Here is a 19,074-nt window from a genome sequence, read left to right as displayed (position 1 = left end):
TGCATATTCATAGCTGAGCCCTAATTAAATAACTGTCAGCACAACTCCTTTTCACTATCTCCTCGGGTGTGATGTGTACGCAGATAACCAGCAGATGGGTGAGCAGCTCACAACTCTCCCAGCTGTCCCTTGACAGGTATTAAACATCCAGGTGGAGCCTGTCTGCATTTATTCATGACCCCAGCGCTGGCTAGTGCCATCCCTGCTGGCGGGCGCAGGCACTCTGATTTCCACCTCTCTCCTTCTTCTTCCCTGGCCTTTCCTTCCTCCTTCTGCTGCAACTCCCCCGCCGTGGAACATCGGAGAGCCCTCATGCATTCAGCATCTCTCGCTCTATTTAAATGCGGATGGGAAAGAGCAGCTCTCTTTTTGGCCTGTTCTGTGCTAGTCTGACCCTTCTAAGATCAGAGACGGTCCAACTCCAGGGGGCTTGAGGCCATGTCTCTGGGTGTTGTTGCTGTCGCTGGAGCAATGTGCAGAGAGTCCTTTCCAGGACATTTCTCCCACCATCCCACAGTTTATCTGAAACCGGGTGGGGTGAGAGGTGGGGGTGCATGCAGACTCTGACCCTGGTTTTGAGCCTCACATTAATCCTAACTACGCCTCTTTCTTCCTTCTTCCTCAGAAATCCACGTGGTCTCTAAAACAGGTCTTACTCCATTTTTTAAACCAACAACTATGAAGTCCCAGAAAGGTTATGCACATGGCCAATGACACAGCTGTTAAGATCCGACATCGGCTGACTCTCATTCCCAGGTTTTCCAAAAGCCAAAATGCCCCAGTAACAGCTGACACTTACATGCCATTTACTTTGTGGGCCCCTCTTGAGTTTCATGAAACCCAAGGAGTGACTAGAAGATCCCAGGGGGGCTACTGGATTCTTGTCTCATGTAGAAGCACAGAAGAAGGTTACCTCTTCTGTCCCTCTGACACGAATGTTCTTGAACTGGGCCTGGATCCAGGTAACTGGAGATGTTGCTATGTGTTGAGAACACATTACTTTCAGTGGCAAAAACCACAATTACTTTTGCGTCAACCTAATAAATGTTACACACTCTAAACCTTATTGTATACATTATTGTAATAAATAATGGAATTAATTTTTATAAATAATATTTAAATATATTAACAATTAATATTAATATCTACTGTTACTATCTGATACAATCGATGTTTTAAATTAATCATTAAATCTCTAATTAATAGATATTTATATTTGCTGAGCAATAACTTGATCATTGGTGAAGCTGGTGGTGGGTACATGATAGCCTGTTTTACTATTCTCCCAATGTTTAAATGTATTTGAAATTTTCCGGAGTAGGGGGTTGAGAAAAAATTAATGCGACAAGCCTTTCTTCCTTCCCCAAGGATACATAAAAGTCTTAGAGCTTGTGGCTGCACCATCTTTTCTCCCTGGTGTGTTGTAGAGGGACTTGGAGGCCCCGGACAGATGTCCAGATGGTGGGTTCAAGTTCTGCTTAGTTTTCACACCCACACACATATTCACTCACTCCACTTCTATGGTGAAGTTCGACTTGTTGGTCTCCGTTTTTAGGCCCTACATTTTTCTTATTTGGTCGGCTTAGAGGGACAGAGAAGGAAAGAGCATTTCTCATCCCGGAAGCTTGAGGGAGGTGAGGAGCCTTATTCAGCCCACCTCGTCTGGGAAGCCTTCTGGGAGGACACGAAATCTGAGGAGGGCTTTGAGCCGTTTTCTGCGAAGACAGGAGGCTGTTCCCAGAATCCGTAGGCAGAGTCTGTGCAGGCACAGATGCTGCGGCAGAAGGAGGAGGCCAAGGGGACACAGGCCTGAGCCCCGCTCTTTGCTGTGTGAGACTATGGCAGATGCATCCATTCACATACCATCCACCCAAGCCAACACCAGATGCTGGGACACAGGGAAAACCAAGGACTTGATCCTGTGCTCACAGACTCCAGAGCTCTGGGGCAGGCAGCATCATAAACAGCTAGACTAGTGTGATGGCGTTAGGAGAGCAGGAAGCCGGGCAAGGTGTGCGAGGACTGCAGGAGGCAGGCCACGCTCTGGAGGGACAGGCATCCTGAGAGACTAGAGAGGGTGAGACCAAGGGTCAGGGGTGGTGGGAGGGTGGATTCCAGGAAGAGGGTGAAGAAGAAATGAAAGATTGGAGGTGAGAGAGCTCAATGTGTTTCGGCTTCAGTTCGACTGCAGTCTGGAGTATCGGTGGGCGGGTTGGGTAAAAGAATCAAGAGATGAGACTGGACAGTTACAGGGGCTCATCGTGGTATAGCCCATTTGAGAACACACACATACACTCTGTTTTTATCCCGGCAGCATAGAGGAAAAATAATGGAAGGGGCTAGATTGGGGGCCAGTTGGGCAACTATTGTAGAACGAAGAAGGAGAAGAGGCCATGGTCCCAGAAAGCATGGGCAGTCACAGTGTGCACAGGCATTGTGGAAGCCCTGGAGGTGGCTGACAGCTCCCACTCTGGGACAACTCTGACGGCATCGGCTGGGTACCGAGAGGAATCATGCTGAATCCTGCTCTCAAGAAAGTCACAATAGCAAAGACAGGGAATCAACAACCCAGATGGCTGTCAAGAGTAGACTGGATAAGGAGAACTTGGTACATATACACCATGGAATACTATGCAGCCATCAAAGAACAAGATCTTGTCCTTTGCAGGAACATGGATGGAGCTGGAGGCCATTATCCTTAGCAAACTAACACAGGAACAGAAAACCAAACACTGCATGTTCTCACTTATAAATGGGAGCTAAATGGTGAGAACACACGGATGCATAGTGTGGAACAACACACACTAGAGGGCGGAGGGTGGGGAGGAAGAGGATCAGGAAAAATAACTAATGGGTACCAGCCTTAGTACCTAGGTGATGAAATCAGCTGTACAACAAACCCCCATAACCCGAGTTTACCTATGTAACAAACCTGCACATGTACCCCTGAACTTAAAATAAAAGTTTAAAAAGTGAGAAAGTCACAGCTGGGTGATAAAGCTTCACCGGCATTGCAGGACAGTTCTCCTGGGCCTTAGACTAACCCAGTTCTCCCCCTCTCTCACTTGTAGTGCCGGAGAATAACTAAAACGTGCTGGAGCGCAACATGTTCTGGTTAGGTAACGGGGGACTAGCCAGAACAGTCTGGCGCTGTCCCAATTGCCCCTAGAGACAGGAAATTCTTCAACACTTTAGCCCGGCAAGTCATGTTCCCCAGGGTATAAAACCCAGGGCCAGCTTTGACCACTTGAAGACAAGACTCTATCCACCCAGGCAGCTTTCCTGAGCCTCAGGGGAGCAGCTCCTCATGAATCCCGGGCTTCTGTTGTCTTTTGCTGCCTATCTATAAGAAAAAAATCCACTTCGTGTAACTTGCTGTGTGTGTGTGAGTTTCTGTCTCACAAAACTCAGACACGTTGGTAACCAGTGCACAGTGACCCTTCTTCACAGAGGTTAAAGGGAGAAGGTTCATCAGTGATGATTCTGAAAACTAATGGTTCCGAGAGAAGTTAGAGGCTAGGACCACCAAGAACGTACAGCAGGCCAGACATGTTGGGTGGCTCATGCCTGTAATCCCACGCTTTGGGAGGCCAAGGCAGGCAGATCATCTGAGGTCAGGAGTTCAAGATGAGCCTGGCCAACATGGTGAAACCCCGTCTCTACTAAAAATACAAAAATTAGCCAGGCATGGCAATGCGTGCCTGTAATACCAGCCACTTGGCAGGCTGAGGTGGAAGAATTACTTGAACCCGAGAGGTGGAGGTTGCAGTGAGCCAAGATTGCACCACTACTCTCCAGCCTGGGCAACAGAGCTGGACTCCATCTCAAACAAAACAAAACACAAAACGAGAGAGAAAGGGAAACCTTCCACATGCTGCTGGGGGTTAGGGGCTGTTAGAGGCTCCCCAGCTGTGCTCCCTGCAAAACCCCACCTTGCCCACTTTTCACACTGTGTTACCATCTTGTATTCGCTGATCTGTCTGTGCCCTCTGCTAGCTGGACTCGCCAGAGGGCAGGGAGAGTGCCTGAATCTCCATCATCCAGCACAGCCCTGGGCATAGCGCATGTTTGTTTAGCCTACCTCTCTTCTGGCTGCTCACCCCAAAGAGCTCACGTGGGTCATTCTACCCATGCTGAGACTGGGAGAGACAATTGTAGGCGCAGGTCATATTTCAAGTATGAATAAATGTTTCTTCATTGGCTACCTAGAGTCTAGTCCTGCACTCAAACCTCAAGTGCTTCATTGTTTCAAATTTCTTCTAGGATTAAGCTGGTTCATTAAATATGGTATTATGATCCCAGGACACTGTAAACCATGAACTTGAAATGACCACTGAGAAACTCATGACTTCATCAATCTATCAGACACCCTCCCACCTCCGGGCCTTTGCCTGTGCGGTCCCTTCTGCCAGAACAGCCTTCCGCCCCCAGCCCCTGTGGGTGGCTGGAACATTCTTCCTCATTGATATAGTTTAGTTTGTTTGTTTGTTTGCTTGTTTATTTTTGGTTTTAGTTTTGGTTTTGTTTTTTGAGACAGAGTCTTGCTCGGTTGCCCAGGCTGGAATGCAATGACAGGATCTTGGCTCACCACAACCTCCGCCTCCCAGGTTCAAGCGATCCTCCTACCTCAGCCTCCCAAGTAGCTGGGATTACAGGTGCACGCCACCACACCGGGCTAATTTTGTATTTTTAGTAGAGACAGGGTTTCACCTTGTTGGCCAGGATGAACTCAAACTCCTGATCTCAGGTGATCCGCCTGTCTTGGCCTCCCAAAGTGCTGGGATTACAGTCGTGAGCCACCGTGCCCGGCCACTAATAGAGTTTGGATGTATGTCCTTGCTCGAATCTCATGTTGAAATGTCATCTCCAGTGTGGGAGGTGGGGCCTAGTGGGAGGTGATTGGATCATGGGGACAGATTTCTCACAGATGGTTTAGGACCATCCCCCTTGGTACAGTCCTTGTGGTAGGGAGTGAGTTCTTGGGAGCTCTAGTCATTTAAAAGTGTGTGGCTCCTCCCTGCCTCATTCTCTCCCTCCTGCCACCCTGTGAACTGCCTGCTCCTGCTTCACCGTCCACCATGAGTAAAAGCTCCCTGAGGCCTCCCTAGAAGCAAATGCCACCACGCTTCCTGCACAGCCTGCAGAACCAGGAGCCAATTAAACCTTTCTTATGAATTACCCTGTCTCAGGTATTTCTTCATAGCAATGTGGACGAGAATGGCCTCACAGACTCATCTTCCAGATGAAACATCTCTGACCCCAAGGCAGCCTCAGATGCTCCTCCACCTTTGCTCGCTACTGTGGGTCATGGGCCACCAGACTTGAGAGTGTGGTCTTCCTGTCAGACCACCTGGATTCAAAGCATGGCTCTGCCACTTCCTACCTGTGTGACCTTGGGCAGGCTACATAACCTCTCTGTGCCTTCATTTTCTTCTATACCAAATGGGCATAATACTAAAACTGATTTCATAGGATTCTTGAGAGGAGTTCACGATACGACACATGTAAAGCACCTGGAATGGTGCCTAGGAAACATAGTGCTCAGTGAACGTCAGCTGTGATCACTTATACACACCACTGCACTGTAGGCTCCTAGAGGGCAGAAATTCCATATTATCACTGAATGCTTTCCAAGGAGAGTGCTGAATGATTACATAAGAGAAAGAGAAGGAAGGGAACAGACAGGAATGATCAAATTATGCATCTGGCATCTCAGATATATACTTGTGCCTAAATCAATAAGGCGATTTCACTACCTTAAATGTAAAATAAATGTCAGACATAATAACAGGCATTGGCCTTGACCTTGATTGAGCCTACTGAGGAGTCATGGTCACGGTCACGGTCGCGGTCACGGTCACGGTCACGTCTGTTGTGGGACACTTGGGACTGGAACCAAGCAGAGTGTGACTCCATCACTGGTGAGCAGAATAAGCCTGGTGGGTGGAAGGCGTGTGGGTCTCATAGGTGGGGCTTTGGGTTCCTGGTCCATTACTTACAAATTGAGTCGACTGGGGCAAGTTCCAGAAACTCTCTCAGTCTCAGTTTCCTCCCAGGGATGATCCACTTACTCCTGTGGATCAAAAGAACCATACTGATTCCCATAACTAAAGTGTCTAGGTATTCAGGAAGAAACGAGGTGCTCAATAAATGCTCCCCCTCCAAACATAGCTCCAAAATCTCTATTTACTCTTCAAAATTGGAAAATTTTAAAAAATTCATGAAACCTAACAGGTGTGCTCTGGAACACACCTCAGTTCCCAGACATCAGTGAAAGTTGCAACTGCTCAGGTGACAGCTGATGACCTGTGGCCAACCCCACTCCAAACCCCAGGAACCTGTGACAAATGGCACTTGGAAGGTGACTGTGAGGTGCTCATTGCACATCCAAAAGGAGGTTTCAGGAACAGGAATGGAAGATCGCCGTATCCCACCTCAAATGCAGAGCAGGGTACATGGCTGTGGTAAACTGATTATCAGTGCCAGAACTGAAAAATAAGAGAATTTACCCAACTTCCATTTGTTTTCCCCTACCTGAAAATAAACTAGTCTCCATGGAGCAAACATCTCATAAATTAAACATGTGGAATTTTCCTTCTCTTCAGTTCAAAGATTTAGCGACTCTCTTATTAACAAGGGTGCTCGAAATGATTTTTAAAATAATCAAATAGAGGTCTAAATTATTGCTTTACATTATTTTTTCCAAGTGTTGGAGGATACCAGATGGCTTGTAGGAATAAGGGATTCTGCAACCACCCTTTTATTCTTGTTAAAAAAAAAAAAGTGAATTATGAGTGTCCATGAATATTCTGGCTCAGGAACTCAAGCTTTCTAACAGTAATTACTGGCAAAGGGATAGAAAAATCAATGGAACAGAACAGAGAACCCAGAAGCAGACCTGTAGATTACACACTTAGCATATGACAAAGATAATATTCCAAATCAGTAGGAAAAAGACAGACTAATCCACAAAAGGTATTGTTACAATGGGCAATCTATTGAGAAAAAAATGAAGATGGCTCCCTCCCTCCCAGGTAAATTCTGGGTGCTTTAAATATTTAAACATATGTCCTTAAACATGGTGAAAAAGACTATAGTCTTTAAAAGTAAAAGAAGCCAAAGTAGCCATTAGGGGTTCAAAGTGAGGCCTCTCCGATGTCCAAGCCTGTGTCTCCCTAATGTTCTGAAGGGGATTTTCTTCCATGGGCTTTCACACATTTTGATGACAAAGTACAACATTTCGGTTCTTACACCAATGCCCCTTCTCACCACCACCCCCCAACTCTAAGCCAAATAGCAAGATGGAAGAGTGAAAACAGAAATTACTAAGACCTTTGGCAAGAAACAAAGCTCCAGCCCCCACTTTCCTATATAGTCAATTTCAGTGCTTCTTAGGAACTTTTCAAATCCTTCTGGATGAGAGGAAGTAGGAGGAAGAAAAACAAGGTTGTACCAAAATGAGAAAACATCTAAGATGTGCCTGCTAGATTGAGGCTTATGCTAAATGCTACTTAAAGAGAAATAAGGGAAACCAGGTAAATGACAAAGGCTTCCAGGAGGGATGATGGCAGTTCAGGAAGATGAGGGGGAAACGAAGCAAGCACAGATAAAAGGAAGCTTTGCAGAGAGACAGAAGGTGGAGAGGGAAGGAAGGAAGCCGTGTGTTTTTTTCATCTCAGAGAGAGAGAAAAAATAATCAACACCTAATAACACACCCAACAGATAAAGACTCAGAATAGAACAAGAAAGATGAACTTCAAAAGGAAATTTGTTTGTATGAATGAACAAGCGTTTAATGGGCTTCAGTGCTTCAGATTTGCCCGTTGAGCCTTTATGCCTCTCCACAGCTCTGCAATGCTGCCCTCATTCTTATTTATTTATTTATTTATTTATTTATATTTTTTTGACACAAGGTCTCACCCTGTTGCCCAGGCTGGAATGCAGTGATGCAATCTTGGCTCACTGCAGCCTCAACCTCCCAGGCTCAAGTGATTCTCCCACCTCAGCCTCCTGAGTGGCTGGAACTACAGGTGCACACCACTGAGTCTGGCTAAGTTTTGCATTTTTTGTAGAGAGATTGTCTTACTATATTGTTCAGGCTGGTCTCGAACTCCTGAGCTCAAGCATTCTCCCACCTCAGACTCCCAAAGTGCTGGGATTGCAGGTATGAGCCACCGCACCCTTATACTTTACAGAAGGAGAGAAAAAGCCTCTGAAAGGTTAGGAGAGCCGCTCAAGGTCACACATTTACTAACCAAAGTTTCTGGGACATAGACTCGAGCTTCTGACTTCATAGATAGGACCATTGCTATCACTTTACAGCTGCAGAGTTTAAAAATTAAAAGTGAGGAAAAAGGTGAAGTCAGGAATTGGAGAGTAGAACTAAATAATGCGGTTCCCTTGGAAGAGCAAGAGGGACTCCAAGGATCTGTAGCCCTCCATGAAGGAAAAGCCGAAAGCTAATTCTGGGAATTCAGTACTTCAAAGCAAATATTACGTATTTGCTGGCATGATTTCTATTTTTAAAGGCAAACTTTTATGCCAGAAAACTTGTAATTAAAGCCCTTACAAGCAGTATCCATAACTGTATTCCAGTTGCCCAGGGAAATGCCCACCTCCCAGCTTAGCCCAGGCAGCAGGCTCTGAGGGGCTCTCCCACCCAGAGCCATGGAGACAAGATTTCAATGAAGATAAAGAGCCTGTGCATTTATTTTTAAGGGATTTTAAAGTGGCATTCCCAAGACCAAATGCTGCTGCTTTTTAACCGTGCTGTCCCAAATCCATCTTCAGAAGGCAAGGAGACCCTGCAGAAACAGCTCACTCATGAGCACTGGAGGGCCAGGGGTTTGTCTGATTCAGCCCATTTCTCTGTCTACACTGCAGGCACCCTGTGGTTTCAGACCAAACAGTAAGGGCTTGAGTGGAGAGCAGTTTTCAAAATCAGAGAAAAGTTCAGATGACCGAATTTTAAGCCAAGCCCAAAGATCAACACAATTCTTTTCTGTCGGGATCAGACCCCACCTTCTAAGCAAGGTTCTGCTCAAGGAATCCTGCAGGTCTCTGGATGCAGCAGCTGGGGAATACTGGGAAGAACGCTGGATTTGGAGTCAGACTAACTGGCTCAGCCAATCCAACCTCCGACTGGCTAGCACCATGCTCGCATACGTGAATGTCTTCCTGTCTGAGACTCAGTTTCTTTCCTGGTAAAATAATGCAATTTATAAATTACCCTGAAACTGTGTAATTTATCAAGAAAATGAATTTATTTCTCCCAGCTGGGATAGAGAGAGCTATGGAAAGCAAAAGTTACATAATAGGTACTCAATAAGCATTAATACCTATGGGGTAGGTGATAGAGTCTGAAGCTCTGCATTTAAATTCTCTGTTTTGCTCCTTGCCCACTGTGTGGCCCTGGCCAAGGTTCTGACCTCTCTGGACCTTAGTGATCATCCGTTTAAGAATGGGGCCAATAGTCTCCAGCTCACACGGCTCCTGGGGAGGTGAGAGGAGAGCATGAACAAGACCTGCATGGTGGGGTTTCCACGTCTCTGCTTTCCAGTGTGCAACATCCAACCCACCTATTAGGTCATTCCTAATTGACCTGGAATGGCTTACTTTTGTATTCGTCTGTTCTCACACTGCTAATTGGCTCACAATTCCACAGACTGCACAGGAAGCATGCTGGGGAGGCCTCAGGAAACTTACAATTATGGTGGAAGATGAAGAGGAAGCAAGCACATCTTACCATGGCAGAGCAGGGGAGAGAGTGCGAAGGAGGAAGTGCTACACTCTGAAACAACCAGATCTCATAAGAACTCACTCCCTGTCATGAGAATAGCAAGAGGGAAGTCCACCTCCATGATCCGGTCACCTCCCACCAGGTCCCTCCAACACTGAGGATTACAATTCAACATGAGATTTGGGTGGGACACAGAGCCTGCTTTCCATGGCTCACCTCTCTGGGGTAGAAGAGGGAGGACCAGAGAGGTTTCCTTATGTGAGGGCCTGTGGCTTCTCTGGCCCAACCTGAATGCCTAGAAGGGCTCTCTGTGTTGCTATTGCTCTTGCTAGTGCTTGCCTGGGTTCCCATGAAGATCTTAAGGGGCTCTCTCCCCGCTCCTCCCAAAAGAGTTCATATGGCTCCAGCTCAGTCTCTTTAACCCCAGGGATGTCCCGCAAGCAGTCAGGCACTAGCCATACAGCTCAGGCCTAGACACTTTCCTCCAAGTCTGCTGAATGCACATTGGCTCAAGAAGCCTTTCCCAGTGGTGGAGATCCAGGCCACGCCACCGTCTCCCCGTCATACCCTGCCATCTCTGCTTCTCTTTTCTCCTGCTCACAGCGTCAGATCAGACCAGTCAGCCAGCAACTGAACAGATGCCCCCGGAAGGCAGAATCCAGTCTCCCCTGCCTGCAGGCATCCCTGGAATTTACAAGTGATGCTTGTAGAGATCCCTTCCCTTGGTTTTGGGGAAGAAAATCTGTCAGTTCTCAGAAACAGCAGGTGACTTCTTGCTGTGTGGAAAATCTCAAGGGGCATACAGTCCAGGCTTCAGGTCTACCCGGAGCAATCCTGCTCACAGCTGTCAGCTCCTCCACCACCTGGCTCGGGAAAAGATGGAGAGAATTGGCCAGGAAAAGCCGCAGCGTGCATCTGGAGGCTATGGAGCACCGTCACATAGTGGTACCCAGTTCCCTCTCCAGCCACACAGTCTCCCTGTCTCCTTCATCCCCCAGGCTGGCTGGGCTGGGCAAGGATCCCCATCCTCACAGGCACACCTCCTTTTTTTTTCTTCCTCATGGATTTCTAACCTCTGTTCCCCAGCATTCATTTTTTCCTTCATTCATTCCACAGACATCAAGGGAGTACTTATACTGGATCAAGTCTTCTGCTGGGCCTTGGGAATATGGTGAGCAATAAATAATACATCTGCCTTCAAGCCCAGTGGAGGAAACAGATGGATGGTAGAACAAACCAGCAAATGGCAGGCCATTACCCTCATTAGAGGGAGAAAGGGAAGACAGTAGAATTTAATCAGAATAAGCACATCAGAAATGGGACCCATTTCACCAGGTATCAAAGAGACAAGTCATCAACAACTATGCTGTTCCTCTGGGATGGCAGCCAGGCCAGCCAGGCAGGAAAGAGCCTAAAACTTTATCATTGGGGTCTGTCGTTCCAAAAAGGGGCAAACCCAGAGCCAAAGGGTGACACAGCCCTTCCTATCTCTGAGGTTAGACCATGGTGCCTCCAAGAAATACGAATGCGTGCCCTTGGTAAGGTGTGCTCACTTCTAGCTGACTTTATTAAGCAAGTCAGTTACCACTTTCTCTAAAGAGGAAATGGAACCAGACCTGGAACACTCACATTTCCTTCTGCCCATGGACCTAGAGCCAACCACCCCAGCCTGCCATGCCTGAGCATCTAGGCGGAGAAGAGCTGGAGGTGAAAGAGACAGGTCAGGCGTCAGGGGAGCACCTGCTGGCGACACGTTGTCTCAAGGCAGCACAGGTGACAGTCAGGTAACCAGCACAGCAGTGGTCCTGCTTCAGCCTTGCCATGCCCTCTAGGCTTTGCCTCCTCTCCTTTGGAAAGAAGAGTGTGCCTCATCTTGTAATCCAGTGGTACTGACCTGGTACAAGCTGATGGGGCGGGGGCCAGGGTGCACTTGGGATGGGGCTATCATCCTTGCAAACCTCAGCAGAGGACAGATTGATTGATGGATATATATCTTGCTTATAACAGAATGCCTGAAATTGGGTAACTTATAAAGAAAAGTAATCTATTTCTTACAGTTCTAGAGGCTGCAATGTCCAAGGTCAAGGGACTGTATCTGGCAAAGGCCTTCTTGCTGGTGGGGACTCTGCAGAGTCCGGAGGCAATGCAGGGCATCACAAGGTGAAGGGGCTGAGTGTCCCAACTCAGGTCTCTCTCCTCTTCTTGTAAAGCCACTAATTCCCCTCTCATGATAACCCATTACAAAAGAAAATAAAATCCTAAGTCCCTCAACTGATGGAACAAACCCCCTCTCAGCCAAGGGAACTGAAGAGAACCCTTAAAAAGAACTGAGCTCCCAGCCGTGACAGGACAGGAGGTTAGACCCGCCTCTTTCTCCCCGCTCCTTCACTAACCACTTTTCTTTCCTTAGGGATAAACAGAAACCAACCCTTTTGAAAGACGTGCTCTGCTGCTGATGTCAACCAACCTCCTGATACCATCCTCCATTCCGCAGTTTTAACACAGCACCCGACCAGCATTCCTTTTTGATAAGAGCCCACTGGCCATGGGATGGTTCTGTCCAGTCTGCAGAGCTGCACACAGAGGGTCTTCGTGTCTCCACTTCACCTTTTGATGGATAGGGCCTAATGATAACACATTTAAAAGTTTCTCCCTCTCCATTGCAAAGTGAACATGGGATGTGTGCAACATACATTTTGACTTACTATGCATGTACCCACTTCCCCCTTGTGAATATTCATAGCTCCTCCTATAGCCTGCTGAATAGGTACACTTAGCCCACCCGTTCAGCACAAATTCCTGTCTCGTAACTTCCTCCCTAAAGGGATTGCTTTTCCGTTCAGCTGTAGGCTCCACTTTCTGCCTGCAGGTCGTGGTACCCTTCTTTAGAAATAAAACCCTCCTTTCTAAGTTTATAGATTTTGTGACCTTTTTAGTTCACACCATGATTCCATCATTCTATAAATGGGTTAATCCATTTATGAGGGCAGAGCCTCATGATCCAAGCACCTCTCAAAGGTTCCACCTCTCAACACTGAGGATCAGGTTAACACAAGTTTTAGCAGGGACAAATATTCAAACCACAGCATCCACAATCCCCAGCCCTCTGTGTATAGTGATGTGGGGTTATCTTTGTTAGAGAAAGCCATGAAGGACTCTTCCCCCAGGACCCTGATTAGACCTCAGGTTCTAGGGACAAAAAGACTCTAAATCAAAATGTCCCCCACCAAGTTATAGGGTCTCATCCTCCGGAATGGAAACTGGAATTGGCCGGGGAAACACCAGGGTCATATAAGCAACTCAGTGAAATAAACCTTTGTGTGTGCTCAGACAGAAGTCTACCCAGGGACCTACAGGGAGTCACATTTCCCTGAAGGAATTCCTAAGAGTTCTTCCTCAGAGGATGTGGCCTACAGCTAGCTGAATCTAGAAAGCTCAGCAGAAAGAGAAGAACATTCCCAACAAAAAAGGATACCTTAAATCACCCATTTATTCATTCTCTCAACAAACACCCCTGAGTGCCTACAAGGGACACCATGGTGGGTCGGTGTTGGCTTCTATTCTCCAGAAACTCACAGCCTAGTAGGGAGGAATGGGTAATCAGAGCTGTCTGGGATGATAGCGTGTTCGTCTGTTTTGCATTGCTATGAAGGAGTAATTGAGGCTGGGTAATTTATAAAGCAAAGAGATTTATTTGGCTCATGGTTCTGCAGGCTATATAGGAAGAATGGCAACAGGATCTACTTCTGGGGAAGCCCTCAGGAAGTTTTTAATCATGGGGGAAGGCAAGGGGGGAGCAGAGGTGAGAGAGGGAGACAAAGAGAGAGGGGAGGGGTGACACACTCTTTTAAACAGTCAGCTCTCATGTGAACTAATAGAGTGACAACTCATTCATCACCAAGAGGATGGCACCAAGCCATTCTTGAGGGGTCCGCTCTCATGATCCAAATACCTCTCACCAGGCCTCACCTCCAATGCTGGGGATCACATTTCAACATGAGGTTTGGAGGGGACAAATATCCAAACCATATCACATAGGAAGCAGTTTACAATGGAGGCTGTCCATGGTGCCACGGGGAAGTCAAGGGATCAAGTCCCTCCCCCTGCCTGCTCAAGGAACTGAGTACCTTCACCTGCCAGCAGGGGGCTGCAAAGGCATCACGTAGAAGGGTGAAAAGAATCCCTGCAGACAGGGATGAAGAGCAAAGAGTCTCGAATGCCCGACTGAAGATTCTGAAGTTGGGAGCCACATGCTCAGCCCTGCATGCTAGAGAGCTCTCAGGCAACTACCTGGAAGGTGAAATGAGGAGAAACAAGATTAGTTAGGAGGCTGTTGTAACAGACTGAATGAGGGGAGGGGAAAGCATGAAGTTCTTCCAAAGGAGCTCAGAGAAAATTCAGGAGGGGGGCAAACGCAAGAGCAGTGGTGTCACCAAACCAAACTGTGTCCATTTGCACCCACACAACAGAAAACCAAGCACGAAAGCACTGGTTTTTTGCAGTGAGAAAGGCTTACTGTGAGTCAACTGAACAGAAGACAAGAGGAAACACTCAAATCTGTCTCCATAAGCTGGGGTTTGGGTTGGATTTTATAAGCATAGGGTAATGAAGTGTGATCTGATTGGATCTTACAATAATGTGATGCCTGGAGGCGTGATCTGACTGGATCATGCGATGGGGTGATCCCAGGGCTCAATCTGATTGGATCCTGGATCTTGCTGCATACCATCATCCTTCTTAATTCAGTCCCTGTTCCTAGGTCCGAGCACTTAGGTTCTGCCTGTGGGTGCATGCTTGGTTCATCCAGGCATACTCAGGTTATGTGACCTTCAATCTGGGTGTCCATGGCAACTGCAAAACAACTCACAACTTTGTTACATAAAGGTTGAACCAAATTGGTCTGACGCAGTGATGGTGGCTGCCCTGCCATGCCGCGGCCCACCTGGAGGGTGAGGAACGGTGATTCACAGAGGACTGCTCAGCAGGTGCCCAGGGTTTGCCACTGGGTCACTCATCCCGCCTTCATGGTGACATGGTCAGGTGGACAAGTGGGGTGAACGTCCCCACATGGACAGAGGCTGAGACGCCAAGAGAAGTGACTCACTGAAACCACACAGCAAGCCAACAACAGAGTCAGGACTCACTGCCCAGTGCCCCTCTGCATCCACCCCTCTGCCCTGCTGAGCCATCTCTGCTACAGAGTGCTAGAAGGTGGCATGCACCCCTAGGGGACATGAGGTCTCCGAGTCAATGAAGACATTTCTCCTCCCAGGAAATGGTATCCATGCATTTAAATTAGTATCTTTATAATCAGCTTAAGGGCATTTTATTTTAATGTAGCAGCTGAGAGGCAAAATCAGGTCCCACTTTAAGTGCTACTAAAATCTGCTGTGTGGGCAGCACTCCGATGTGGAAATGAGGCACCCTTAACAGCCACCCACACAACAGCCTAATTTTCACTCAAGAGTCGCTATTGAAAAAAAAAAAAAAGTGACTCAAAACCACCAGCAACTTTGAATTTAACTTCTGAAAACCTTCAGCTGATGGAATAGGGAGATCGTCCAAGAAGGCAGACTGAAGACCCCAGGGCGGGTGGGACTGGCCCCAGCTGCAGGCCTGGCCGAGGTCTTGCATGGGGGTTCTGCGGTCCACGCTACACCTCAGTCACCATCACAGGGATGAGGGGTGTGCGAGGCCAGCCCTGAGCCCACGTCGACACCTGCCCCCGGAACTGCAGTTGTAAACGCACCATTCTGGCGGGCAGCCGGGCAGGTCCTAGAGGAGGCGAAGTCGGCTACAATGCTGTTCACAGACCCAGGAGAAAGCCGATTCCTTCTCTGCCTCCACTGCAGCTCTCTCTCTCTGCCGGCTCATGGCCTCCTGCCGGGTCACTGGGACAGTTTGTCATGGCCTCCCTGCCTTCATTCAGCTGTCGCTGCCAGGTTCCTCTTCCCCGGGATGCTTTGGTCCCTGAAGCAGAAGTTGAGCCTGTGGTTTCCCCAGTCCCTGTGAAGAGTCTCAGGCCCTCTGGACCCGGCCTTCTCCCTGCTTGGTCCCGCCCCAGGTGCAGCTGGCCTCTCCGGGATGGCTTCACACGGGTCAACGGGGCCACATGGCCTAAGCGCTATAAACACACTTTGGAAGTAAAAAATAAAAATAAAAATTTAAAAAAATTTTTAAAAAGGCTGTGCAAAGGTAATCTGCTGTTATTTAGAGAAACAAAGCGAACAACCACGATGGATCAGAGAGCCTTTCCCAAGGTTTTGCAGATGGGTGGCTGCACGTGGGCCATGAAGCATGCTCACACGTGCCAGTGGCCTGCACGTGACCCTGAACTGAGCGCTGCCCTCCGACAGGGGGAGACATGCACACAGAATGACAGAAGTAGAAGTAACTTCTGACCCTGGGCTTTTAGCATGCTTTGTGGGTAAGGGACATTCTGACGCTTACTTTGGGATCAGAGAGCCCTCTTGAGGGTCTCCACTTTAACACCTGGTGTGTTGCTGCGCTCTCCCTCGGCCGCCCCATCCCCGCAGCTCCACATTTCAAGAGGCCAGATTTTGAAGGAGACCAGCTGCTTTTTATTTTGTAAGATCCATAGGGTGTTTGGGTGTGTGACAGAAAGAGAGAGACAGAGACAGGAAGAGGGAGAGAGAACCATATTCACATATGGTTTTTAAAAATCAAACAATCAGGAGTGATATTTTAAAAATTCAATGTCTCCCATTGTCCCCACCCTCCAGTCTGGTCCCGAGGTTCTTCTGTCCCACCATGACGGGAATAACACAGGCCTGCCTCTGTTTTGTCGGTTATGTCCCCACTCAAAGATGAATCACTTCGTTCACAGCATCTCCTACCTTCCTTATCTTCCTTCCAGAATTGTTTAGTTAGAACAACAGTTTTTGTTTCATTAATTTAATATCTTTAGCTCTAAAAATATACAGAAACCTCCACCTCTTGTTCTACCAATGATACAGGCGCATTTTCTAATTTCCTATTATGTAAGGTGAAGGAAATTATGTTCCCCCACCTGCACCTCCTCCTCCGTCTGCCCAGCCCCCACCCACCCTGGCTTTTCATTTGTCAGGTCTTAGCCTACTCAGTTTTGTTCTGTATCTATCATGGATTCCCATTAATTAAATCCCGAATTGATGGCTGAATCGCCTATTGGTTAATTCTAAAAACTAAAGCCAATAAAGGTTATAATACTACCATTAGACAAGTACTGTTTTCTGCAAAGTAGTGTGATTTGCTTTGTAGAGAAGAAAACATAATTCCATGTGTTTCTATTACTAGGTGCTTCCCCCAAACAAAGTGGTGACACCATGGTGGGGAGGGATCCCTCATCCCGTATCTCATATTTACTGTCACCTCACACTTGCGTGACCTCCATCAATGTCTTCTGACAAGGAATCAAGGCAATCTAAAACGTGGGTTGAATCTGATACTTAAAATTATCACTACACCGCAGCAGCCAAATGTCATGGGCTTGTTTTGCATCAAAGCCTGCAATCAGCTGGACTCAACGCCCACATCTTGATATTGGGAATTCTGTCTTGTCTGGTGCAATGTCAGGAGCAGTTTTGTATCAGCAGGTGACCCACCCGCCACAACACTTCCTGCTGCCTCCCCTCTGACCCGCTGTCTGGTGGGAGATTCCTGAGCAGGCTGTCGACACAAAAAGGGTCCTAAAATCCCCCTTTTATTTTCTCTTGTGATGCACCGAGTTAGTAGAAGAATGTTGACTGTCATGAACGCAGAAAATTGACTGTGGAGGGATTCACATCCATCAGTGAGGATCCTCGTGTGTCACTTGCCCATGAGGGCTTCAAGCCCCACTAAACGATTCTGGAAGGACAGCATTCCGTGCACATAGGTCGAGTGGATTCCGTCAGTGTCAATGTCACGTCTCATCTTAGATCCACCTATTTGAACCACGATCTTTTTACTTGTCAGGATTCAGTCCCAGAGAACAAAACCCACTCCGGCTAGTTTAAGCAGAAAGGAATTTGAGACGTGAAATTATGGCTTTCGAAACTGCTGGGAGGGTTGGAAGCCCAGGCTCAAGGCCTAGCTTCCAGAAATGACTCTTAAAGCCAGCACACCAAGGAAGCTGCCCAGGGAGGAGGGGGACGACTAGGCAAACAAGAACCAGGAAGCCACTGCCTCAACTCTGGGTCTCCAAGCCATCCTGTCTTGCCTTCTATCTGGGGGTCAGAATCCACTGCGCTCCTTCCATGGGCTGTGGGATCTCACTGTCTCATGTACTGTCTATGACAGCACCACAGGTGGCCCGTACCCAGTCTCTTAACACCCATGAACTAGAGGCCAGCTAGCAGGCCATCTGCCTGCCCCTGCTGCAGACAAACCAACGCCTCTCTGTGTTGGCAGCTGGATCTAGCCTCCTGCAGACTCCTCCTGTCCACATCGGCAGGCCATGGGCATCAGCCTGGCAGGAGCTAGGCCACAGGATGATCCCAGGTTGTGAGGGAGTCTGGGAAACACTCATAGCCTTCGGCTTTCCCACCTGCAACACACACTTAGGCAGTGGCTCCCAAACTTAAATAGGCAGATCTGGGGTGGGGCTTGGAAATGAGCATTTCTAACCATTTCCCAGGTGATGCTGTGTAGCTGGTCCAAGGACCGCAGTGCGAGAGCTGCTGGACTCCAGGGCACAGCAGGGCGGACGGAGCTGGGCAGGTGCACCTGCAGCAGCCATCACAACGACCTTGTGCAGATTTTGTTTCCTTGTTTTTCCATTAATAATTCCTTTTTCAATATTGAAAGAAAAACAGGCCGGGCGCGGTGGCTCAAGCCTGTAATCCCAGCACTTTGGGAGGCCGAGACGGGCGGATCACGAGGTCAGGAGATCGAGACCATCCTGGCTAACACGGTGAAACCCCGTCTCTACTAAAAATACAAAAAACTAGCCGGGCGACGAGGCGGGCGCCTGTAGTCCCGGCTACTCAGGAGGCTGAGGCAGGAGAATGGTGTAAAGCCGGGAGGCGGAGCTTGCAGTGAGCTGAGATCCGGCCACTGCACTCCAGCCTGGGTGGCAGAGCAAGACTCCGTCTCAAAAAAAAAAAAAAAAAAAAGAAAGAAAAACAAATGTTTTCATTAACACAGCAATCAGATCTTCCTGTTAATTATCAGTTTGTTGAACAGAAACTACCTTTATTCTTTAACTTCCTACTTTCTCTCCTGCTTTCTAGACCTCCTGCAAGGCTGTAATCCTCACATTTATTTCCCCTACACACCTGAATTAGTTCCACAGTTACCTGGGCCTCAAGCCTTTGTCTTTAAAACATTTCTTTTCACTCTGCTAGAGGACGTCC

Source organism: Trachypithecus francoisi, unplaced genomic scaffold (assembly GCF_009764315.1).
Source record: "Trachypithecus francoisi isolate TF-2019V2 unplaced genomic scaffold, Tfra_2.0 Lachesis_group17, whole genome shotgun sequence".
Taxonomy (NCBI): Eukaryota; Metazoa; Chordata; class Mammalia; order Primates; family Cercopithecidae; genus Trachypithecus; species Trachypithecus francoisi.
This window is presented reverse-complemented; position numbering follows the sequence as displayed.